Here is a 25,424-nt window from a genome sequence, read left to right on the forward strand (position 1 = left end):
ATATTATCAGTATCATAGAACAGTCTACTCTAGTGATGCCCTGAAGGCCAATATCAAATCTGGGGTATGGGTAAGTCAAGGGTAGTTTGAAAGTCTGAGTGACAAAGATCCAGGGGTACACTCAGGCAATTCTTATACGAGGTGCCTTAGTCAGCCCAGAACACCTTTTGATAACCATGAACCATTGCAACTTTAAGAAATCTTGCAAAAGTAATGGTATATTTCCGGTCAGATTCCGCCAGGCGATGCTGGCTCCAAAGGTAGTCCATGAAAGAGACAGCATCGGTGAGGCAAAGGTCATAGATCGTGAAAATGGTGTGGCCCAAGAGCCACACCATTGCGTTACGTCGTGTTCGTTGGTTGGTCTGAATATCAGGGGTAAGGAACCAGTCGATTGACACATAGTCCAGTGTAGTCCCACCGATCAGCGCTAATAGCACACGTGCAAGGTCCCACACTTCTGTGACGTGAGGGCATAAGAGACGATGCTCTCTGGTGTCTACGTCACCACATCGGCCGCAAGCAGCCGAGGGCCATAGGCGGATGGCCACCAGGCGGTGATTAGTGGGTATTAAATTGTTTACAACGCGATACCATAGCGCTGAAACTTCTGTGGGAAGGGCTGGGTGGTTGATATTAGCCCAAGCTTGGTGTCAGATGACCGACGGTCGTCTGTCCTCCAATTTATGTGGTGTGGGCTGGCCTCGAAGCGCCTAGTAAAGGCGCTTCGATGTGCGTGCCTTGTCGGTGGCCACTGTTAGGACGTAACTTTGATTGAGGTAATAGTCCTTGACTGTCGTCATCCGGAATGGAATATGTGTCAAACATACTGGTGCACGCGCCGATTGTGAGCGATAACGGTCGAAAAGCACCGCTGTTGTACCACCTGGGTCAATCTCACGCAAAGGGGCGATACTTTGAATCAGGATTGCCGCACATTTGCGGGGAAAGTCAATGAGTCCAAGGCCACTATCGACCTTTGGCAGTGTACAATTCTGCGCATCAACTTTGAATAGTGCATGCCGCCACAATAGGCAATATACTGTTTGTGAGATGGCTCTGCTGGTTTGTTTCGGTAGCGTATGGAGTTGTGCTACATACTATGCCCGTGATAGGATGTATGTACTAATCAGTTGGATTCGTTGATGGAGGTCGAGTCGTCGATCAGTGTGACTCATGCAAAATCCTCTGATGCGCGTGAGAATCCGCCTGCACTTGAGTGTTAACATGCGCTGCGGACAGTCAGTCACCTCAAGACCCAAGATACGTTGTTCCCCTACAATCCGGTTGCATGGGCGTTTGATGGTCAATGATCGTGGCCCTATTGGATTTTAACATGGCACCGGATGCTCGTTCATAAACGTGGAGGACTCGGCGAACCGAATCGATGTCATTGGCGTTTGCTACAAACACACCTACACCATCCGCGTATGCCGCACTGCGGAAGGTGACGCCTGGGAAAGGAACACCATCGACCATCCATCCGATGTCACGCAGCATGGGGTCCAGCGCCAAAGCGATAAAATACACTGACAAGGGACAGCCTTGTCGAACTGATCGTCTGATGGGAATTGGTCGTGATCTGCAGCCGTTCACAATGATTCTGGAATTTGCTCCATCCAAGAAGTGCCGGATGTCTCTTATGAAGTGCTCCCCGAAACCCTTCCGCGACATAACGGCCAGCAGGTAAGGATGGGAGAAGGCACCGGCGAAATCTAGAGATCAATTGAAGCCGGGGTTCGAGCGTCGGCGGTGGGTGAGTAAGACAGCATCACGGTATATAGAAGCAGCGGTGAAGGTGGTTCGATTCGAAACGCCAGTGTACCTTATTCATTACCTGTTTAAGATGTGAAGCCACACTTCGTGCCACCAACTTATAATCAGTGTTAAGAACACGTCCTTAGCCCGACAGTGACCTGTGACCTTTGGATTAAGGACCATACATACAGCTAGAAAATCGGCGGGTAGCTCGCAACCAGCAAACATCTCCTCGCACGTTTTGCAGAAGCGGTCTCCTAACAGGCCGGAAAACCTAGCACTTCGATTAGTGCTGGAATGGCACAATCGAAGGGCGGTATCCTTGCGGAGTACCGCCAGAGATGAAAAACCGCAGTGTCAGGGCCTAAATGCTTGCAGCGTGTGCGCTCCACATGTGGGAGTGACACACGGTGGTGCGGGCCGATATGGCAACAGGCGACCGTCGAAAACATCACAAAGGCAAGTGCCGGAAGGAACGACCAAATACGAGATCACTCGTCAACATCCCAGTACTACCCTCCATGTCGAGGAGTAAACTGCGACTCCCATTTGAACGCCGCTAGCTGCCAGGGCAGTGGAGAAGCCGTGAGGCCGCCCCACAGCAGCGTCAGGCCGGTGCGAGCTATACTGGCGCGAGCTACACCTAGCCGAGTGCTTACATCGTCCACCGCCTACTGCATATGTGTGTGTGCGTGTGTACACACGTATTCTGCGTGCGTGCGGCGGCGACGACGACGACGACGACGTTCGCGAGGAGCTAAGGTTATAACTCCAAAAAATTTAATTAAAATTATCTGTGCCCGGACCATAAGAGACGCTAACGAGGCATCCGAAGGCACCGTCCTGTGCCCCCATAAATTACCAGCCTAGCGTAATGCGGCTGCAAGTGCCGTCCGGCTAACCGCAAAAAAAAAAAATTCTTAAGATAATCTTAAATTAATGAAAAGAAATCGTGGTGTGTAAGCAACTAACTACTGGGCACATCAACAACTACGACAAGTTTTGCTACCAGCGGAATATCTGATCACTGCAGAAAGTTAACCCATTTCAGGCTGTGTTTTAATTAATTTTAGGTGGGCCGATCCCGGCGGTACTTCAATGCCGGGCCAACCCGCGACAGAGGTGGAGCAAGCCCCTAGCACTCCGTCATAAGCCAAAAATGAGTGTAATATTCTGGTCGTGTGATGCAGGACGTATCAGATATTAAGCTGATAAGACAAATACTACACTTTTTTCCCTCCTACCTCCCCTATAGACCTACCTTTTCCTCTCCAAAAATGCCGCCATCCTCTAGTGTCGACGCAGCACGTAAAGCAGGGTGTTGTTAGTAGCAAGACTTATTGCCATAAACCGAAAATAAAAGCGGAGGCATACTCTGCTATGCCTTGGGGGCGACGACACACTACTCAGAAACACACCTCCCTCTCCAGGTGTGAAGCAAGTGATGATGTTAAAAACTAAATAGAAAGAAATAAATAAAGACAGAAATGAAGGCAAAATAAAAAAAAAACAGCGACGGCAGCACACTCAAACGAAACTGGCGAGATAATCCCATCGCCCATAGAATTAACGAAGTAATAATCCTTTAAGATAGATTATGTGTTTTCCAATTTTCCAATAATTTTTCATACAAGGTTCACACAATTTCCGTGTTACCAATTTCCATATTATCAGTATCATAGAACAGTCTACTCTAGTGATGCCCTGAAGGCCAATATCAAATCTGGGGTATGGGTAAGTCAAGGGTAGTTTGAAAGTCTGAGTGACAAAGATCCAGGGGTACACTCAGGCAATTCTTATACGAGGTGCCTTAGTCAGCCCAGAACACCTTTTGATAACCATGAACCATTGCAACTTTAAGAAATCTTGCAAAAGTAATGGTATATTTCCGGTCAGATTCCGCCAGGCGATGCTGGCTCCAAAGGTAGTCCATGAAAGAGACAGCATCGGTGAGGCAAAGGTCATAGATCGTGAAAATGGTGTGGCCCAAGAGCCACACCATTGCGTTACGTCGTGTTCGTTGGTTGGTCTGAATATCAGGGGTAAGGAACCAGTCGATTGACACATAGTCCAGTGTAGTCCCACCGATCAGCGCTAATAGCACACGTGCAAGGTCCCACACTTCTGTGACGTGAGGGCATAAGAGACGATGCTCTCTGGTGTCTACGTCACCACATCGGCCGCAAGCAGCCGAGGGCCATAGGCGGATGGCCACCAGGCGGTGATTAGTGGGTATTAAATTGTTTACAACGCGATACCATAGCGCTGAAACTTCTGTGGGAAGGGCTGGGTGGTTGATATTAGCCCAAGCTTGGTGTCAGATGACCGACGGTCGTCTGTCCTCCAATTTATGTGGTGTGGGCTGGCCTCGAAGCGCCTAGTAAAGGTGCTTCGATGTGCGTGCCTTGTCGGTGGCCACTGTTAGGACGTAACTTTGATTGAGGTAATAGTCCTTGACTGTCGTCATCCGGAATGGAATATGTGTCAAACATACTGGTGCACGCGCCGATTGTGAGCGATAACGGTCGAAAAGCACCGCTGTTGTACCACCTGGGTCAATCTCACGCAAAGGGGCGATACTTTGAATCAGGATTGCCGCACATTTGCGGGGAAAGTCAATGAGTCCAAGGCCACTATCGACCTTTGGCAGTGTACAATTCTGCGCATCAACTTTGAATAGTGCATGCCGCCACAATAGGCAATATACTGTTTGTGAGATGGCTCTGCTGGTTTGTTTCGGTAGCGTATGGAGTTGTGCTACATACTATGCCCGTGATAGGATGTATGTACTAATCAGTTGGATTCGTTGATGGAGGTCGAGTCGTCGATCAGTGTGACTCATGCAAAATCCTCTGATGCGCGTGAGAATCCGCCTGCACTTGAGTGTTAACATGCGCTGCGGACAGTCAGTCACCTCAAGACCCAAGATACGTTGTTCCCCTACAATCCGGTTGCATGGGCGTTTGATGGTCAATGATCGTGGCCCTATTGGATTTTAACATGGCACCGGATGCTCGTTCATAAACGTGGAGGACTCGGCGAACCGAATCGATGTCATTGGCGTTTGCTACAAACACACCTACACCATCCGCGTATGCTGCACTGCGGAAGGTGACGCCTGGGAAAGGAACACCATCGACCATCCATCCGATGTCACGCAGCATGGGGTCCAGCGCCAAAGCGATAAAATACACTGACAAGGGACAGCCTTGTCGAACTGATCGTCTGATGGGAATTGGTCGTGATCTGCAGCCGTTCACAATGATTCTGGAATTTGCTCCATCCAAGAAGTGCCGGATGTCTCTTATGAAGTGCTCCCCGAAACCCTTCCGCGACATAACGGCCAGCAGGTAAGGATGGGAGAAGGCACCGGCGAAATCTAGAGATCAATTGAAGCCTGGGTTCGAGCGTCGGCGGTGGGTGAGTAAGACAGCATCACGGTATAAAGAAAGCAGCGGTGAAGGTGGTTCGATTCGAAACGCCAGTGTACCTTATTCATTACCTGTTTAAGATGTGAAGCCACACTTCGTGCCACCAACTTATAATCAGTGTTAAGAACACGTCCTTAGCCCGACAGTGACCTGTGACCTTTGGATTAAGGACCATACATACAGCTAGAAAATCGGCGGGTAGCTCGCAACCAGCAAACATCTCCTCGCACGTTTTGCAGAAGCGGTCTCCTAACAGGCCGGAAAACCTAGCACTTCGATTAGTGCTGGAATGGCACAAACGAAGGGCGGTATCCTTGCGGAGTACCGCCAGAGATGAAAAACCGCAGTGTCAGGGCCTAAATGCTTGCAGCGTGTGCGCTCCACATGTGGGAGTGACACACGGTGGTGCGGGCCGATATGGCAACAGGCGACCGTCGAAAACATCACAAAGGCAAGTGCCGGAAGGAACGACCAAATACGAGATCACTCGTCAACATCCCAGTACTACCCTCCATGTCGAGGAGTAAACTGCGACTCCCATTTGAACGCCGCTAGCTGCCAGGGCAGTGGAGAAGCCGTGAGGCCGCCCCACAGCAGCGTCAGGCCGGTGCGAGCTATACTGGCGCGAGCTACACCTAGCCGAGTGCTTACATCGTCCACCGCCTACTGCATATGTGTGTGTGCGTGTGTACACACGTATTCAGCGTGCGTGCGGCGGCGACGACGACGACGTTCGCGAGGAGCTAAGGTTATAACTCAAAAAAATTTAATTAAAATTATCTGTGCCCGGACCATAAGAGACGCTAACGAGGCATCCGAAGGCACTGTCCTGTGCCCCCATAAATTACCAGCCTAGCGTAATGCGGCTGCAAGTGCCGTCCGGCTAACCGCAAAAAAAGAAAAAATTCTTAAGATAATCTTAAATTAATGAAAAGAAATGGTGGTGTGTAAGCAACTAACTACTGGGCACATCAACAACTACGACAAGTTTTGCTACCAGCGGAATATCTGATCACTGCAGAAAGTTAACCCATTTCAGGCTGTGTTTTAATTAATTTTAGGTGGGCCGATCCCGGCGGTACTTCAATGCCGGGCCAACACGCGACAGAGGTGGAGCAAGCCCCTAGCACGCCGTCATAAGCCAAAAATGAGTGTAATATTCTGGTTGTGTGATGCAGGACGTATCAGATATTAAGCTGATAAGACAAATACTACACGTTTTTCCCTCCTACCTCCCCTATAGACCTACCTTTTCCTCTCCAAAAATGCCGCCATCCTCTAGTGTCGACGCAGCACGTAAAGCAGGGTGTTGTTAGTAGCAAGACTTATTGCCATAAACCGAAAATAAAAGCTGATGCATACTCTGCTATGCCTTGGGGGCGACGACACACTACTCAGAAACACACCTCCCTCTCCAGGTGTGAAGCAAGTGATGATGTTAAAAACTAAATAGAAAGAAATAAATAAAGACAGAAATGAAGGGAAAATAAAAAAAAAAAACAGCGACGGCAGCACACTCAAACGAAACTGGCGAGATAATCCCATCACCCATAGAATTAACGAAGTAATAATCCTTTAAGATAGATTATGTGTTTTCCAATTTTCCAATAATTTTTCATACAAGGTTCACACAATTTCCGTGTTACCAATTTCCATATTATCAGTATCATAGAACAGTCTACTCTAGTGATGCCCTGAAGGCCAATATCAAATCTGGGGTATGGGTAAGTCAAGGGTAGTTTGAAAGTCTGAGTGACAAAGATCCAGGGGTACACTCAGGCAATTCTTATACGAGGTGCCTTAGTCAGCCCAGAACACCTTTTGATAACCATGAACCATTGCAACTTTAAGAAATCTTGCAAAAGTAATGGTATATTTCCGGTCAGATTCCGCCAGGCGATGCTGGCTCCAAAGGTAGTCCATGAAAGAGACAGCATCGGTGAGGCAAAGGTCATAGATCGTGAAAATGGTGTGGCCCAAGAGCCACACCATTGCGTTACGTCGTGTTCGTTGGTTGGTCTGAATATCAGGGGTAAGGAACCAGTCGATTGACACATAGTCCAGTGTAGTCCCACCGATCAGCGCTAATAGCACACGTGCAAGGTCCCACACTTCTGTGACGTGAGGGCATAAGAGACGATGCTCTCTGGTGTCTACGTCACCACATCGGCCGCAAGCAGCCGAGGGCCATAGGCGGATGGCCACCAGGCGGTGATTAGTGGGTATTAAATTGTTTACAACGCGATACCATAGCGCTGAAACTTCTGTGGGAAGGGCTGGGTGGTTGATATTAGCCCAAGCTTGGTGTCAGATGACCGACGGTCGTCTGTCCTCCAATTTATGTGGTGTGGGCTGGCCTCGAAGCGCCTAGTAAAGGCGCTTCGATGTGCGTGCCTTGTCGGTGGCCACTGTTAGGACGTAACTTTGATTGAGGTAATAGTCCTTGACTGTCGTCATCCGGAATGGAATATGTGTCAAACATACTGGTGCACGCGCCGATTGTGGGCGATAACGGTCGAAAAGCACCGCTGTTGTACCACCTGGGTCAATCTCACGCAAAGTGGCGATACTTTGAATCAGGATTGCCGCACATTTGCGGGGAAATCAATGAGTCCAAGGCCACTATCGACCTTTGGCAGTGTACAATTCTGCGCATCAACTTTGAATAGTGCATGCCGCCACAATAGGCAATATACTGTTTGTGAGATGGCTCTGCTGGTTTGTTTCGGTAGCGTATGGAGTTGTGCTACATACTATGCCCGTGATAGGATGTATGTACTAATCAGTTGGATTCGTTGATGGAGGTCGAGTCGTCGATCAGTGTGACTCATGCAAAATCCTCTGATGCGCGTGAGAATCCGCCTGCACGTGAGTGTTAACATGCGCTGCGGACAGTCAGTCACCTCAAGACCCAAGATACGTTGTTCCCCTACAATCCGGTTGCATGGGCGTTCGATGGTCAATGATCGTGGCCCTAGTGGCATTAGCACCATTTTGTTGGATTTTAACATGGCACCGGATGCTCGTTCATAAACGTGGAGGACTCGGCGAACCGAATCGATGTCATTGGCGTTTGCTACAAACACACCTACACCATCCGCGTATGCCGCACTGCGGAAGGTAACGCCTGGGAAAGGAACACCATCGACCATCCATCCGATGTCACGCAGCATGGGGTCCAGCGCCAAAGCGATAAAATACACTGACAACGGACAGCCTTGTCGAACTGATCGTCTGATGGGAATTGGTCGTGATCTGCAGCCGTTCACAATGATTCTGGAATTTGCTCCATCCAAGAAGTGCCGGATGTCTCTTATGAAGTGCTCCCCGAAACCCTTCCGCGACATAACGGCCAGCAGGTAAGGATGGGAGAAGGCACCGGCGAAATCTAGAGATCAATTGAAGCCTGGGTTCGAGCGTCGGCGGTGGGTGAGTAAGACAGCATCACGGTATATAGAAGCAGCGGTGAAGGTGGTTCGATTCGAAACGCCAGTGTACCTTATTCATTACCTGTTTAAGATGTGAAGCCACACTTCGTGCCACCAACTTATAATCAGTGTTAAGAACACGTCCTTAGCCCGACAGTGACCTGTGACCTTTGGATTAAGGACCATACATACAGCTAGAAAATCGGCGGGTAGCTCGCAACCAGCAAACATCTCCTCGCACGTTTTGCAGAAGCGGTCTCCTAACAGGCCGGAAAACCTAGCACTTCGATTAGTGCTGGAATGGCACAATCGAAGGGCGGTATCCTTGCGGAGTACCGCCAGAGATGAAAAACCGCAGTGTCAGGGCCTAAATGCTTGCAGCGTGTGCGCTCCACATGTGGGAGTGACACACGGTGGTGCGGGCCGATATGGCAACAGGCGACCGTCGAAAACATCACAAAGGCAAGTGCCGGAAGGAACGACCAAATACGAGATCACTCGTCAACATCCCAGTACTACCCTCCATGTCGAGGAGTAAACTGCGACTCCCATTTGAACGCCGCTAGCTGCCAGGGCAGTGGAGAAGCCGTGAGGCCGCCCCACAGCAGCGTCAGGCCGGTGCGAGCTATACTGGCGCGAGCTACACCTAGCCGAGTGCTTACATCGTCCACCGCCTACTGCATATGTGTGTGTGCGTGTGTACACACGTATTCAGCGTGCGTGCGGCGGCGACGACGACGACGACGACGACGACGTTCGCGAGGAGCTAAGGTAATAACTCCAAAAATTTTAATTAAAATTATCTGTGCCCGGACCATAAGAGACGCTAACGAGGCATCCGAAGGCACTGTCCTGTGCCCCCATAAATTACCAGCCTAGCGTAATGCGGCTGCAAGTGCCGTCCGGCTAACCGCAAAAAAAAAAAATTCTTAAGATAATCTTAAATTAATGAAAAGAAATGGTGGTGTGTAAGCAACTAACTACTGGGCACATCAACAACTACGACAAGTTTTGCTACCAGCGGAATATCTGATCACTGCAGAAAGTTAACCCATTTCAGGCTGTGTTTTAATTAATTTTAGGTGGGCCGATCCCGGCGGTACTTCAATGCCGGGCCAACCCGCGACAGAGGTGGAGCAAGCCCCTAGCACTCCGTCATAAGCCAAAAATGAGTGTAATATTCTGGTCGTGTGATGCAGGACGTATCAGATATTAAGCTGATAAGACAAATACTACACGTTTTTCCCTCCTACCTCCCCTATAGACCTACCTTTTCCTCTCCAAAAATGCCGCCATCCTCTAGTGTCGACGCAGCACGTAAAGCAGGGTGTTGTTAGTAGCAAGACTTATTGCCATAAACCGAAAATAAAAGCGGAGGCATACTCTGCTATGCCTTGGGGGCGACGACACACTACTCAGAAACACACCTCCCTCTCCAGGTGTGAAGCAAGTGATGATGTTAAAAACTAAATAGAAAGAAATAAATAAAGACAGAAATGAAGGCAAAATAAAAAAAAAACAGCGACGGCAGCACACTCAAACGAAACTGGCGAGATAATCCCATCGCCCATAGAATTAACGAAGTAATAATCCTTTAAGATAGATTATGTGTTTTCCAATTTTCCAATAATTTTTCATACAAGGTTCACACAATTTCCGTGTTACCAATTTCCATATTATCAGTATCATAGAACAGTCTACTCTAGTGATGCCCTGAAGGCCAATATCAAATCTGGGGTATGGGTAAGTCAAGGGTAGTTTGAAAGTCTGAGTGACAAAGATCCAGGGGTACACTCAGGCAATTCTTATACGAGGTGCCTTAGTCAGCCCAGAACACCTTTTGATAACCATGAACCATTGCAACTTTAAGAAATCTTGCAAAAGTAATGGTATATTTCCGGTCAGATTCCGCCAGGCGATGCTGGCTCCAAAGGTAGTCCATGAAAGAGACAGCATCGGTGAGGCAAAGGTCATAGATCGTGAAAATGGTGTGGCCCAAGAGCCACACCATTGCGTTACGTCGTGTTCGTTGGTTGGTCTGAATATCAGGGGTAAGGAACCAGTCGATTGACACATAGTCCAGTGTAGTCCCACCGATCAGCGCTAATAGCACACGTGCAAGGTCCCACACTTCTGTGACGTGAGGGCATAAGAGACGATGCTCTCTGGTGTCTACGTCACCACATCGGCCGCAAGCAGCCGAGGGCCATAGGCGGATGGCCACCAGGCGGTGATTAGTGGGTATTAAATTGTTTACAACGCGATACCATAGCGCTGAAACTTCTGTGGGAAGGGCTGGGTGGTTGATATTAGCCCAAGCTTGGTGTCAGATGACCGACGGTCGTCTGTCCTCCAATTTATGTGGTGTGGGCTGGCCTCGAAGCGCCTAGTAAAGGCGCTTCGATGTGCATGCCTTGTCGGTGGCCACTGTTAGGACGTAACTTTGATTGAGGTAATAGTCCTTGACTGTCGTCATCCGGAATGGAATATGTGTCAAACATACTGGTGCACGCGCCGATTGTGGGCGATAACGGTCGAAAAGCACCGCTGTTGTACCACCTGGGTCAATCTCACGCAAAGTGGCGATACTGTGAATCAGGATTGCCGCACATTTGCGGGGAAAGTCAATGAGTCCAAGGCCACTATCGACCTTTGGCAGTGTACAATTCTGCGCATCAACTTTGAATAGTGCATGCCGCCACAATAGGCAATATATTGTTTGTGAGATGGCTCTGCTGGTTTGTTTCGGTAGCGTATGGAGTTGTGCTACATACTATGCCCGTGATAGGATGTATGTACTAATCAGTTGGATTCGTTGATGGAGGTCGAGTCGTCGATCAGTGTGACTCATGCAAAATCCTCTGATGCACGTGAGAATCCGCCTGTACGTGAGTGTTAACATGCGCTGCGGACAGTCAGTCACCTCAAGACCCAAGATACGTTGTTCCCCTACAATCCGGTTGCATGGGCGTTCGATGGTCAATGATCGTGGCCCTAGTGGCATTAGCACCATTTTGTTGGATTTTAACATGGCACCGGATGCTCGTTCATAAACGTGGAGGACTCGGCGAACCGAATCGATGTCATTGGCGTTTGCTACAAACACACCTACACCATCCGCGTATGCTGCACTGCGGAAGGTGACGCCTGGGAAAGGAACACCATCGACCATCCATCCGATGTCACGCAGCATGGGGTCCAGCGCCAAAGCGATAAAATACACTGACAAGGGACAGCCTTGTCGAACTGATCGTCTGATGGGAATTGGTCGTGATCTGCAGCCGTTCACAATGATTCTGGAATTTGCTCCATCCAAGAAGTGCCGGATGTCTCTTATGAAGTGCTCCCCGAAACCCTTCCGCGACATAACGGCCAGCAGGTAAGGATGGGAGAAGGCACCGGCGAAATCTAGAGATCAATTGAAGCCTGGGTTCGAGCGTCGGCGGTGGGTGAGTAAGACAGCATCACGGTATAAAGAAAGCAGCGGTGAAGGTGGTTCGATTCGAAACGCCAGTGTACCTTATTCATTACCTGTTTAAGATGTGAAGCCACACTTCGTGCCACCAACTTATAATCAGTGTTAAGAACACGTCCTTAGCCCGACAGTGACCTGTGACCTTTGGATTAAGGACCATACATACAGCTAGAAAATCGGCGGGTAGCTCGCAACCAGCAAACATCTCCTCGCACGTTTTGCAGAAGCGGTCTCCTAACAGGCCGGAAAACCTAGCACTTCGATTAGTGCTGGAATGGCACAAACGAAGGGCGGTATCCTTGCGGAGTACCGCCAGAGATGAAAAACCGCAGTGTCAGGGCCTAAATGCTTGCAGCGTGTGCGCTCCACATGTGGGAGTGACACACGGTGGTGCGGGCCGATATGGCAACAGGCGACCGTCGAAAACATCACAAAGGCAAGTGCCGGAAGGAACGACCAAATACGAGATCACTCGTCAACATCCCAGTACTACCCTCCATGTCGAGGAGTAAACTGCGACTCCCATTTGAACGCCGCTAGCTGCCAGGGCAGTGGAGAAGCCGTGAGGCCGCCCCACAGCAGCGTCAGGCCGGTGCGAGCTATACTGGCGCGAGCTACACCTAGCCGAGTGCTTACATCGTCCACCGCCTACTGCATATGTGTGTGTGCGTGTGTACACACGTATTCAGCGTGCGTGCGGCGGCGACGACGACGACGTTCGCGAGGAGCTAAGGTTATAACTCAAAAAAATTTAATTAAAATTATCTGTGCCCGGACCATAAGAGACGCTAACGAGGCATCCGAAGGCACTGTCCTGTGCCCCCATAAATTACCAGCCTAGCGTAATGCGGCTGCAAGTGCCGTCCGGCTAACCGCAAAAAAAGAAAAAATTCTTAAGATAATCTTAAATTAATGAAAAGAAATGGTGGTGTGTAAGCAACTAACTACTGGGCACATCAACAACTACGACAAGTTTTGCTACCAGCGGAATATCTGATCACTGCAGAAAGTTAACCCATTTCAGGCTGTGTTTTAATTAATTTTAGGTGGGCCGATCCCGGCGGTACTTCAATGCCGGGCCAACACGCGACAGAGGTGGAGCAAGCCCCTAGCACGCCGTCATAAGCCAAAAATGAGTGTAATATTCTGGTTGTGTGATGCAGGACGTATCAGATATTAAGCTGATAAGACAAATACTACACGTTTTTCCCTCCTACCTCCCCTATAGACCTACCTTTTCCTCTCCAAAAATGCCGCCATCCTCTAGTGTCGACGCAGCACGAAAAGCAGGGTGTTGTTAGTAGCAAGACTTATTGCCATAAACCGAAAATAAAAGCTGATGCATACTCTGCTATGCCTTGGGGGCGACGACACACTACTCAGAAACACACCTCCCTCTCCAGGTGTGAAGCAAGTGATGATGTTAAAAACTAAATAGAAAGAAATAAATAAAGACAGAAATGAAGGGAAAATAAAAAAAAAAAACAGCGACGGCAGCACACTCAAACGAAACTGGCGAGATAATCCCATCACCCATAGAATTAACGAAGTAATAATCCTTTAAGATAGATTATGTGTTTTCCAATTTTCCAATAATTTTTCATACAAGGTTCACACAATTTCCGTGTTACCAATTTCCATATTATCAGTATCATAGAACAGTCTACTCTAGTGATGCCCTGAAGGCCAATATCAAATCTGGGGTATGGGTAAGTCAAGGGTAGTTTGAAAGTCTGAGTGACAAAGATCCAGGGGTACACTCAGGCAATTCTTATACGAGGTGCCTTAGTCAGCCCAGAACACCTTTTGATAACCATGAACCATTGCAACTTTAAGAAATCTTGCAAAAGTAATGGTATATTTCCGGTCAGATTCCGCCAGGCGATGCTGGCTCCAAAGGTAGTCCATGAAAGAGACAGCATCGGTGAGGCAAAGGTCATAGATCGTGAAAATGGTGTGGCCCAAGAGCCACACCATTGCGTTACGTCGTGTTCGTTGGTTGGTCTGAATATCAGGGGTAAGGAACCAGTCGATTGACACATAGTCCAGTGTAGTCCCACCGATCAGCGCTAATAGCACACGTGCAAGGTCCCACACTTCTGTGACGTGAGGGCATAAGAGACGATGCTCTCTGGTGTCTACGTCACCACATCGGCCGCAAGCAGCCGAGGGCCATAGGCGGATGGCCACCAGGCGGTGATTAGTGGGTATTAAATTGTTTACAACGCGATACCATAGCGCTGAAACTTCTGTGGGAAGGGCTGGGTGGTTGATATTAGCCCAAGCTTGGTGTCAGATGACCGACGGTCGTCTGTCCTCCAATTTATGTGGTGTGGGCTGGCCTCGAAGCGCCTAGTAAAGGCGCTTCGATGTGCGTGCCTTGTCGGTGGCCACTGTTAGGACGTAACTTTGATTGAGGTAATAGTCCTTGACTGTCGTCATCCGGAATGGAATATGTGTCAAACATACTGGTGCACGCGCCGATTGTGGGCGATAACGGTCGAAAAGCACCGCTGTTGTACCACCTGGGTCAATCTCACGCAAAGTGGCGATACTTTGAATCAGGATTGCCGCACATTTGCGGGGAAATCAATGAGTCCAAGGCCACTATCGACCTTTGGCAGTGTACAATTCTGCGCATCAACTTTGAATAGTGCATGCCGCCACAATAGGCAATATACTGTTTGTGAGATGGCTCTGCTGGTTTGTTTCGGTAGCGTATGGAGTTGTGCTACATACTATGCCCGTGATAGGATGTATGTACTAATCAGTTGGATTCGTTGATGGAGGTCGAGTCGTCGATCAGTGTGACTCATGCAAAATCCTCTGATGCGCGTGAGAATCCGCCTGCACGTGAGTGTTAACATGCGCTGCGGACAGTCAGTCACCTCAAGACCCAAGATACGTTGTTCCCCTACAATCCGGTTGCATGGGCGTTCGATGGTCAATGATCGTGGCCCTAGTGGCATTAGCACCATTTTGTTGGATTTTAACATGGCACCGGATGCTCGTTCATAAACGTGGAGGACTCGGCGAACCGAATCGATGTCATTGGCGTTTGCTACAAACACACCTACACCATCCGCGTATGCCGCACTGCGGAAGGTAACGCCTGGGAAAGGAACACCATCGACCATCCATCCGATGTCACGCAGCATGGGGTCCAGCGCCAAAGCGATAAAATACACTGACAACGGACAGCCTTGTCGAACTGATCGTCTGATGGGAATTGGTCGTGATCTGCAGCCGTTCACAATGATTCTGGAATTTGCTCCATCCAAGAAGTGCCGGATGTCTCTTATGAAGTGCTCCCCGAAACCCTTCCGCGACATAACGGCCAGCAGGTAAGGATGGGAGAAGGCACCGGCGAAATCTAGAGATCAATTGAAGCCTGGGTTCGAGCGTCGGCGGTGGGTGAGTAAGACAGCATCACGGTATAAAGAAGCAGCGGTGAAGGTGGTTCGATTCGAAACGCCAGTGTACCTTATTCATTACCTGTTTAAGATGTGAAGCCACACTTCGTGCCACCAACTTATAATCAGTGTTAAGAACACGTCCTTAGCCCGACAGTGACCTGTGACCTTTGGATTAAGGACCATACATACAGCTAGAAAATCGGCGGGTAGCTCGCAACCAGCAAACATCTCCTCGCACGTTTTGCAGAAGCGGTCTCCTAACAGGCCGGAAAACCTAGCACTTCGATTAGTGCTGGAATGGCACAAACGAAGGGCGGTATCCTTGCGGAGTACCGCCAGAGATGAAAAACCGCAGTGTCAGGGCCTAAATGCTTGCAGCGTGTGCGCTCCACATGTGGGAGTGACACACGGTGGTGCGGGCCGATATGGCAACAGGCGACCGTCGAAAACATCACAAAGGCAAGTGCCGGAAGGAACGACCAAATACGAGATCACTCGTCAACATCGCAGTACTACCCTCCATGTCGAGGAGTAAACTGCGACTCCCATTTGAACGCCGCTAGCTGCCAGGGCAGTGGAGAAGCCGTGAGGCCGCCCCACAGCAGCGTCAGGCCGGTGCGAGCTATACTGGCGCGAGCTACACCTAGCCGAGTGCTTACATCGTCCACCGCCTACTGCATATGTGTGTGTGCGTGTGTACACACGTATTCAGCGTGCGTGCGGCGGCGACGACGACGACGTTCGCGAGGAGCTAAGGTTATAACTCAAAAAAATTTAATTAAAATTATCTGTGCCCGGACCATAAGAGACGCTAACGAGGCATCCGAAGGCACTGTCCTGTGCCCCCATAAATTACCAGCCTAGCGTAATGCGGCTGCAAGTGCCGTCCGGCTAACCGCAAAAAAAGAAAAAATTCTTAAGATAATCTTAAATTAATGAAAAGAAATCGTGGTGTGTAAGCAACTAACTACTGGGCACATCAACAACTACGACAAGTTTTGCTACCAGCGGAATATCTGATCACTGCAGAAAGTTAACCCATTTCAGGCTGTGTTTTAATTAATTTTAGGTGGGCCGATCCCGGCGGTACTTCAATGCCGGGCCAACCCGCGACAGAGGTGGAGCAAGCCCCTAGCACTCCGTCATAAGCCAAAAATGAGTGTAATATTCTGGTTGTGTGATGCAGGACGTATCAGATATTAAGCTGATAAGACAAATACTACACGTTTTTCCCTCCTACCTCCCCTATAGACCTACCTTTTCCTCTCCAAAAATGCCGCCATCCTCTAGTGTCGACGCAGCACGTAAAGCAGGGTGTTGTTAGTAGCAAGACTTATTGCCATAAACCGAAAATAAAAGCGGATGCATACTCTGCTATGCCTTGGGGGCGACGACACACTACTCAGAAACACACCTCCCTCTCCAGGTGTGAAGCAAGTGATGATGTTAAAAACTAAATAGAAAGAAATAAATAAAGACAGAAATGAAGGGAAAATAAAAAAAAAAACAGCGACGGCAGCACACTCAAACGAAACTGGCGAGATAATCCCATCACCCATAGAATTAACGAAGTAATAATCCTTTAAGATAGATTATGTGTTTTCCAATTTTCCAATAATTTTTCATACAAGGTTCACACAATTTCCGTGTTACCAATTTCCATATTATCAGTATCATAGAACAGTCTACTCTAGTGATGCCCTGAAGGCCAATATCAAATCTGGGGTATGGGTAAGTCAAGGGTAGTTTGAAAGTCTGAGTGACAAAGATCCAAGGGTACACTCAGGCAATTCTTATACGAGGTGCCTTAGTCAGCCCAGAACACCTTTTGATAACCATGAACCATTGCAACTTTAAGAAATCTTGCAAAAGTAATGGTATATTTCCGGTCAGATTCCGCCAGGCGATGCTGGCTCCAAAGGTAGTCCATGAAAGAGACAGCATCGGTGAGGCAAAGGTCATAGATCGTGAAAATGGTGTGGCCCAAGAGCCACACCATTGCGTTACGTCGTGTTCGTTGGTTGGTCTGAATATCAGGGGTAAGGAACCAGTCGATTGACACATAGTCCAGTGTAGTCCCACCGATCAGCGCTAATAGCACACGTGCAAGGTCCCACACTTCTGTGACGTGAGGGCATAAGAGACGATGCTCTCTGGTGTCTACGTCACCACATCGGCCGCAAGCAGCCGAGGGCCATAGGCGGATGGCCACCAGGCGGTGATTAGTGGGTATTAAATTGTTTACAACGCGATACCATAGCGCTGAAACTTCTGTGGGAAGGGCTGGGTGGTTGATATTAGCCCAAGCTTGGTGTCAGATGACCGACGGTCGTCTGTCCTCCAATTTATGTGGTGTGGGCTGGCCTCGAAGCGCCTAGTAAAGGCGCTTTGATGTGCGTGCCTTGTCGGTGGCCACTGTTAGGACGTAACTTTGATTGAGGTAATAGTCCTTGACTGTCGTCATCCGGAATGGAATATGTGTCAAACATACTGGTGCACGCGCCGATTGTGGGCGATAACGGTCGAAAAGCACCGCTGTTGTACCACCTGGGTCAATCTCACGCAAAGTGGCGATACTTTGAATCAGGATTGCCGCACATTTGCGGGGAAAGTCAATGAGTCCAAGGCCACTATCGACCTTTGGCAGTGTACAATTCTGCGCATCAACTTTGAATAGTGCATGCCGCCACAATAGGCAATATACTGTTTGTGAGATGGCTCTGCTGGTTTGTTTCGGTAGCGTATGGAGTTGTGCTACATACTATGCCCGTGATAGGATGTATGTACTAATCAGTTGGATTCGTTGATGGAGGTCGAGTCGTCGATCAGTGTGACTCATGCAAAATCCTCAGATGCGCGTGAGAATCCGCCTGCACGTGAGTGTTAACATGCGCTGCGGACAGTCAGTCACCTCAAGACCCAAGATACGTTGTTCCCCTACAATCCGGTTGCATGGGCGTTCGATGGTCAATGATCGTGGCCCTAGTGGCATTAGCACCATTTTGTTGGATTTTAACATGGCACCGGATGCTCGTTCATAAACGTGGAGGACTCGGCGAACCGAATCGATGTCATTGGCGTTTGCTACAAACACACCTACACCATCCGCGTATGCCGCACTGCGGAAGGTAACGCCTGGGAAAGGAACACCATCGACCATCCATCCGATGTCACGCAGCATGGGGTCCAGCGCCAAAGCGATAAAATACACTGACAAGGGACAGCCTTGTCGAACTGATCGTCTGATGGGAATTGGTCGTGATCTGCAGCCGTTCACAATGATTCTGGAATTTGCTCCATCCAAGAAGTGCCGGATGTCTCTTATGAAGTGCTCCCCGAAACCCTTCCGCGACATAACGGCCAGCAGGTAAGGATGGGAGAAGGCACCGGCGAAATCTAGAGATCAATTGAAGCCGGGGTTCGAGCGTCGGCGGTGGGTGAGTAAGACAGCATCACGGTATATAGAAGCAGCGGTGAAGGTGGTTCGATTCGAAACGCCAGTGTACCTTATTCATTACCTGTTTAAGATGTGAAGCCACACTTCGTGCCACCAACTTATAATCAGTGTTAAGAACACGTCCTTAGCCCGACAGTGACCTGTGACCTTTGGATTAAGGACCATACATACAGCTAGAAAATCGGCGGGTAGCTCGCAACCAGCAAACATCTCCTCGCACGTTTTGCAGAAGCGGTCTCCTAACAGGCCGGAAAACCTAGCACTTCGATTAGTGCTGGAATGGCACAATCGAAGGGCGGTATCCTTGCGGAGTACCGCCAGAGATGAAAAACCGCAGTGTCAGGGCCTAAATGCTTGCAGCGTGTGCGCTCCACATGTGGGAGTGACACACGGTGGTGCGGGCCGATATGGCAACAGGCGACCGTCGAAAACATCACAAAGGCAAGTGCCGGAAGGAACGACAAAATACGAGATCACTCGTCAACATCGCAGTACTACCCTCCATGTCGAGGAGTAAACTGCGACTCCCATTTGAACGCCGCTAGCTGCCAGGGCAGTGGAGAAGCCGTGAGGCCGCCCCACAGCAGCGTCAGGCCGGTGCGAGCTATACTGGCGCGAGCTACACCTAGCCGAGTGCTTACATCGTCCACCGCCTACTGCATATGTGTGTGTGCGTGTGTACACACGTATTCAGCGTGCGTGCGGCGACGACGACGACGACGACGACGTTCGCGAAGAGCTAAGGTTATAACTCCAAAAAATTTAATTAAAATTATCTGTGCCCGGACCATAAGAGACGCTAACGAGGCATCCGAAGGCACTGTCCTGTGCCCCCATAAATTACCAGCCTAGCGTAATGCGGCTGCAAGTGCCGTCCAGCTAACCGCAAAAAAAAAAAAATTCTTAAGATAATCTTAAATTAATGAAAAGAAATCGTGGTGTGTAAGCAACTAACTACTGGGCACATCAACAACTACGACAAGTTTTGCTACCAGCGGAATATCTGATCACTGCAGAAAGTTAACCCATTTCAGGCTGTGTTTTAATTAATTTTAGGTGGGCCGATCCCGGCGGTACTTCAATGCCGGGCCAACCCGCGACAGAGGTGGAGCAAGCCCCTAGCACGCCGTCATAAGCCAAAAATGAGTGTAATATTCTGGTTGTGTGATGCAGGACGTATCAGATATTAAGCTGATAAGACAAATACTACACGTTTTTCCCTCCTACCTCCCCTATAGACCTACCTTTTCCTCTCCAAAAATGCCGCCATCCTCTAGTGTCGACGCAGCACGTAAAGCAGGGTGTTGTTAGTAGCAAGACTTATTGCCATAAACCGAAAATAAAAGCGGAGGCATACTCTGCTATGCCTTGGGGGCGACGACACACTACTCAGAAACACACCTCCCTCTCCAGGTGTGAAGCAAGTGATGATGTTAAAAACTAAATAGAAAGAAATAAATAAAGACAGAAATGAAGGGAAAATAAAAAAAAAACAGCGACGGCAGCACACTCAAACGAAACTGGCGAGATAATCCCATCACCCATAGAATTAACGAAGTAATAATCCTTTAAGATAGATTATGTGTTTTCCAATTTTCCAATAATTTTTCATACAAGGTTCACACAATTTCCGTGTTACCAATTTCCATATTATCAGTATCATAGAACAGTCTACTCTAGTGATGCCCTGAAGGCCAATATCAAATCTGGGGTATGGGTAAGTCAAGGGTAGTTTGAAAGTCTGAGTGACAAAGATCCAGGGGTACACTCAGGCAATTCTTATACGAGGTGCCTTAGTCAGCCCAGAACACCTTTTGATAACCATGAACCATTGCAACTTTAAGAAAGCTTGCAAAAGTAATGGTATATTTCCGGTCAGATTCCGCCAGGCGATGCTGGCTCCAAAGGTAGTCCATGAAAGAGACAGCATCGGTGAGGCAAAGGTCATAGATCGTGAAAATGGTGTGGCCCAAGAGCCACACCATTGCGTTACGTCGTGTTCGTTGGTTGGTCTGAATATCAGGGGTAAGGAACCAGTCGATTGACACATAGTCCAGTGTAGTCCCACCGATCAGCGCTAATAGCACACGTGCAAGGTCCCACACTTCTGTGACGTGAGGGCATAAGAGACGATGCTCTCTGGTGTCTACGTCACCACATCGGCCGCAAGCAGCCGAGGGCCATAGGCGGATGGCCACCAGGCGGTGATTAGTGGGTATTAAATTGTTTACAACGCGATACCATAGCGCTGAAACTTCTGTGGGAAGGGCTGGGTGGTTGATATTAGCCCAAGCTTGGTGTCAGATGACCGACGGTCGTCTGTCCTCCAATTTATGTGGTGTGGGCTGGCCTCGAAGCGCCTAGTAAAGGCGCTTCGATGTGCGTGCCTTGTCGGTGGCCACTGTTAGGACGTAACTTTGATTGAGGTAATAGTCCTTGACTGTCGTCATCCGGAATGGAATATGTGTCAAACATACTGGTGCACGCGCCGATTGTGGGCGATAACGGTCGAAAAGCACCGCTGTTGTACCACCTGGGTCAATCTCACGCAAAGTGGCGATACTTTGAATCAGGATTGCCGCACATTTGCGGGGAAAGTCAATGAGTCCAAGGCCACTATCGACCTTTGGCAGTGTACAATTCTGCGCATCAACTTTGAATAGTGCATGCCGCCACAATAGGCAATATACTGTTTGTGAGATGGCTCTGCTGGTTTGTTTCGGTAGCGCATGGAGTTGTGCTACATACTATGCCCGTGATAGGATGTATGTACTAATCAGTTGGATTCGTTGATGGAGGTCGAGTCGTCGATCAGTGTGACTCATGCAAAATCCTCTGATGCGCGTGAGAATCCGCCTGCACGTGAGTGTTAACATGCGCTGCGGACAGTCAGTCACCTCAAGACCCAAGATACGTTGTTCCCCTACAATCCGGTTGCATGGGCGTTCGATGGTCAATGATCGTGGCCCTAGTGGCATTAGCACCATTTTGTTGGATTTTAACATGGCACCGGATGCTCGTTCATAAACGTGGAGGACTCGGCGAACCGAATCGATGTCATTGGCGTTTGCTACAAACACACCTACACCATCCGCGTATGCTGCACTGCGGAAGGTGACGCCTGGGAAAGGAACACCATCGACCATCCATCCGATGTCACGCAGCATGGGGTCCAGCGCCAAAGCGATAAAATACACTGACAAGGGACAGCCTTGTCGAACTGATCGTCTGATGGGAATTGGTCATGATCTGCAGCCGTTCAGAATGATTCTGGAATTTGCTCCATCCAAGAAGTGCCGGATGTCTCTTATGAAGTGCTCCCCGAAACCCTTCCGCGACATAACGGCCAGCAGGTAAGGATGGGAGAAGGCACCGGCGAAATCTAGAGATCAATTGAAGCCGGGGTTCGAGCGTCGGCGGTGGGTGAGTAAGACAGCATCACGGTATATAGAAGCAGCGGTGAAGGTGGTTCGATTCGAAACGCCAGTGTACCCTATTCATTACCTGTTTAAGATGTGAAGCCACACTTCGTGCCACCAACTTATAATCAGTGTTAAGAACACGTCCTTAGCCCGACAGTGACCTGTGACCTTTGGATTAAGGACCATACATACAGCTAGAAAATCGGCGGGTAGCTCGCAACCAGCAAACATCTCCTCGCACGTTTTGCAGAAGCGGTCTCCTAACAGGCCGGAAAACCTAGCACTTCGATTAGTGCTGGAATGGCACAATCGAAGGGCGGTATCCTTGCGGAGTACCGCCAGAGATGAAAAACCGCAGTGTCAGGGCCTAAATGCTTGCAGCGTGTGCGCTCCACATGTGGGAGTGACACACGGTGGTGCGGGCCGATATGGCAACAGGCGACCGTCGAAAACATCACAAAGGCAAGTGCCGGAAGGAACGACCAAATACGAGATCACTCGTCAACATCGCAGTACTACCCTCCATGTCGAGGAGTAAACTGCGACTCCCATTTGAACGCCGCTAGCTGCCAGGGCAGTGGAGAAGCCGTGAGGCCGCCCCACAGCAGCGTCAGGCCGGTGCGAGCTATACTGGCGCGAGCTACACCTAGCCGAGTGCTTACATCGTCCACCGCCTACTGCATATGTGTGTGTGCGTGTGTACACACGTATTCAGCGTGCGTGCGGCGGCGACGACGACGACGACGTTCGCGAGGAGCTAAGGTTATAACTCCAAATAATTTAATTAAAATTATCTGTGTCCGGACCATAAGAGACGCTAACGAGGCATCCGAAGGCACTGTCCTGTGCCCCCATAAATTACCAGCCTAGCGTAATGCGGCTGCAAGTGCCGTCCGGCTAACCGCATAAAAAAAAAAATTCTTAAGATAATCTTAAATTAATGAAAAGAAATCGTGGTGTGTAAGCAACTAACTACTGGGCACATCAACAACTACTACAAGTTTTGCTACCAGCGGAATATCTGATCACTGCAGAAAGTTAACCCATTTCAGGCTGTGTTTTAATTAATTTTAGGTGGGCCGATCCCGGCGGTACTTCAATGCCGGGCCAACCCGCGACAGAGGTGGAGCAAGCCCCTAGCACTCCGTCATAAGCCAAAAATGAGTGTAATATTCTGGTCGTGTGATGCAGGACGTATCAGATATTAAGCTGATAAGACAAATACTACACTTTTTTCCCTCCTACCTCCCCTATAGACCTACCTTTTCCTCTCCAAAAATGCCGCCATCCTCTAGTGTCGACGCAGCACGTAAAGCAGGGTGTTGTTAGTAGCAAGACTTATTGCCATAAACCGAAAATAAAAGCGGAGGCATACTCTGCTATGCCTTGGGGGTGACGACACACTACTCAGAAACACACCTCCCTCTCCAGGTGTGAAGCAAGTGATGATGTTAAAAACTAAATAGAAAGAAATAAATAAAGACAGAAATGAAGGCAAAATAAAAAAAAAACAGCGACGGCAGCACACTCAAACGAAACTGGCGAGATAATCCCATCACCCATAGAATTAACGAAGTAATAATCCTTTAAGATAGATTATGTGTTTTCCAATTTTCCAATAATTTTTCATACAAGGTTCACACAATTTCCGTGTTACCAATTTCCATATTATCAGTATCATAGAACAGTCTACTCTAGTGATGCCCTGAAGGCCAATATCAAATCTGGGGTATGGGTAAGTCAAGGGTAGTTTGAAAGTCTGAGTGACAAAGATCCAGGGGTACACTCAGGCAATTCTTATACGAGGTGCCTTAGTCAGCCCAGAACACCTTTTGATAACCATGAACCATTGCAACTTTAAGAAAGCTTGCAAAAGTAATGGTATATTTCCGGTCAGATTCCGCCAGGCGATGCTGGCTCCAAAGGTAGTCCATGAAAGAGACAGCATCGGTGAGGCAAAGGTCATAGATCGTGAAAATGGTGTGGCCCAAGAGCCACACCATTGCGTTACGTCGTGTTCGTTGGTTGGTCTGAATATCAGGGGTAAGGAACCAGTCGATTGACACATAGTCCAGTGTAGTCCCGCCGATCAGCGCTAATAGCACACGTGCAAGGTCCCACACTTCTGTGACGTGAGGGCATAAGAGACGATGCTCTCTGGTGTCTACGTCACCACATCGGCCGCAAGCAGCCGAGGGCCATAGGCGGATGGCCACCAGGCGGTGATTAGTGGGTATTAAATTGTTTACAACGCGATACCATAGCGCTGAAACTTCTGTGGGAAGGGCTGGGTGGTTGATATTAGCCCAAGCTTGGTGTCAGATGACCGACGGTCGTCTGTCCTCCAATTTATGTGGTGTGGGCTGGCCTCGAAGCGCCTAGTAAAGGCGCTTCGATGTGCATGCCTTGTCGGTGGCCACTGTTAGGACGTAACTTTGATTGAGGTAATAGTCCTTGACTGTCGTCATCCGGAATGGAATATGTGTCAAACATACTGGTGCACGCGCCGATTGTGGGCGATAACGGTCGAAAAGCACCGCTGTTGTACCACCTGGGTCAATCTCACGCAAAGTGGCGATACTGTGAATCAGGATTGCCGCACATTTGCGGGGAAAGTCAATGAGTCCAAGGCCACTATCGACCTTTGGCAGTGTACAATTCTGCGCATCAACTTTGAATAGTGCATGCCGCCACAATAGGCAATATATTGTTTGTGAGATGGCTCTGCTGGTTTGTTTCGGTAGCGTATGGAGTTGTGCTACATACTATGCCCGTGATAGGATGTATGTACTAATCAGTTGGATTCGTTGATGGAGGTCGAGTCGTCGATCAGTGTGACTCATGCAAAATCCTCTGATGCACGTGAGAATCCGCCTGTACGTGAGTGTTAACATGCGCTGCGGACAGTCAGTCACCTCAAGACCCAAGATACGTTGTTCCCCTACAATCCGGTTGCATGGGCGTTCGATGGTCAATGATCGTGGCCCTAGTGGCATTAGCACCATTTTGTTGGATTTTAACATGGCACCGGATGCTC

At 49.1% G+C, this 25,424-nt stretch overlaps 5 non-coding genes and 2 pseudogenes across 5 annotated transcripts; all 7 read right to left on the reverse strand.

Moving 5' to 3' along the window:
- Nucleotides 1–2,826: 2,826 nt before the first annotated feature.
- Nucleotides 2,827–3,037, reverse strand: LOC124769464 (annotated as a pseudogene).
- A 3,208-nt stretch (nt 3,038–6,245) lies between these two features.
- Nucleotides 6,246–6,436, reverse strand: LOC124769642. Its single transcript, XR_007013038.1, has one exon. It is a non-coding gene; the product is annotated as a U2 spliceosomal RNA (small nuclear RNA).
- Nucleotides 6,437–9,694: 3,258 nt separating this feature from the next.
- LOC124769570 lies at nt 9,695–9,885 on the reverse strand. Its single transcript, XR_007013025.1, has one exon. It is a non-coding gene; the product is annotated as a U2 spliceosomal RNA (small nuclear RNA).
- Nucleotides 9,886–13,133: 3,248 nt separating this feature from the next.
- On the reverse strand, nt 13,134–13,324 carry LOC124769644. Its single transcript, XR_007013039.1, has one exon. It is a non-coding gene; the product is annotated as a U2 spliceosomal RNA (small nuclear RNA).
- A 3,248-nt stretch (nt 13,325–16,572) lies between these two features.
- Nucleotides 16,573–16,763, reverse strand: LOC124769624. Its single transcript, XR_007013032.1, has one exon. It is a non-coding gene; the product is annotated as a U2 spliceosomal RNA (small nuclear RNA).
- A 3,253-nt stretch (nt 16,764–20,016) lies between these two features.
- On the reverse strand, nt 20,017–20,207 carry LOC124769635. The gene has a single exon (XR_007013035.1). It is a non-coding gene; the product is annotated as a U2 spliceosomal RNA (small nuclear RNA).
- A 3,249-nt stretch (nt 20,208–23,456) lies between these two features.
- Nucleotides 23,457–23,667, reverse strand: LOC124769465 (annotated as a pseudogene).
- Between the last annotated feature and the right edge of the window lie 1,757 nt (nt 23,668–25,424).

Source organism: Schistocerca piceifrons, unplaced genomic scaffold (assembly GCF_021461385.2).
Source record: "Schistocerca piceifrons isolate TAMUIC-IGC-003096 unplaced genomic scaffold, iqSchPice1.1 HiC_scaffold_701, whole genome shotgun sequence".
NCBI classification, from domain to species: Eukaryota; Metazoa; Arthropoda; class Insecta; order Orthoptera; family Acrididae; genus Schistocerca; species Schistocerca piceifrons.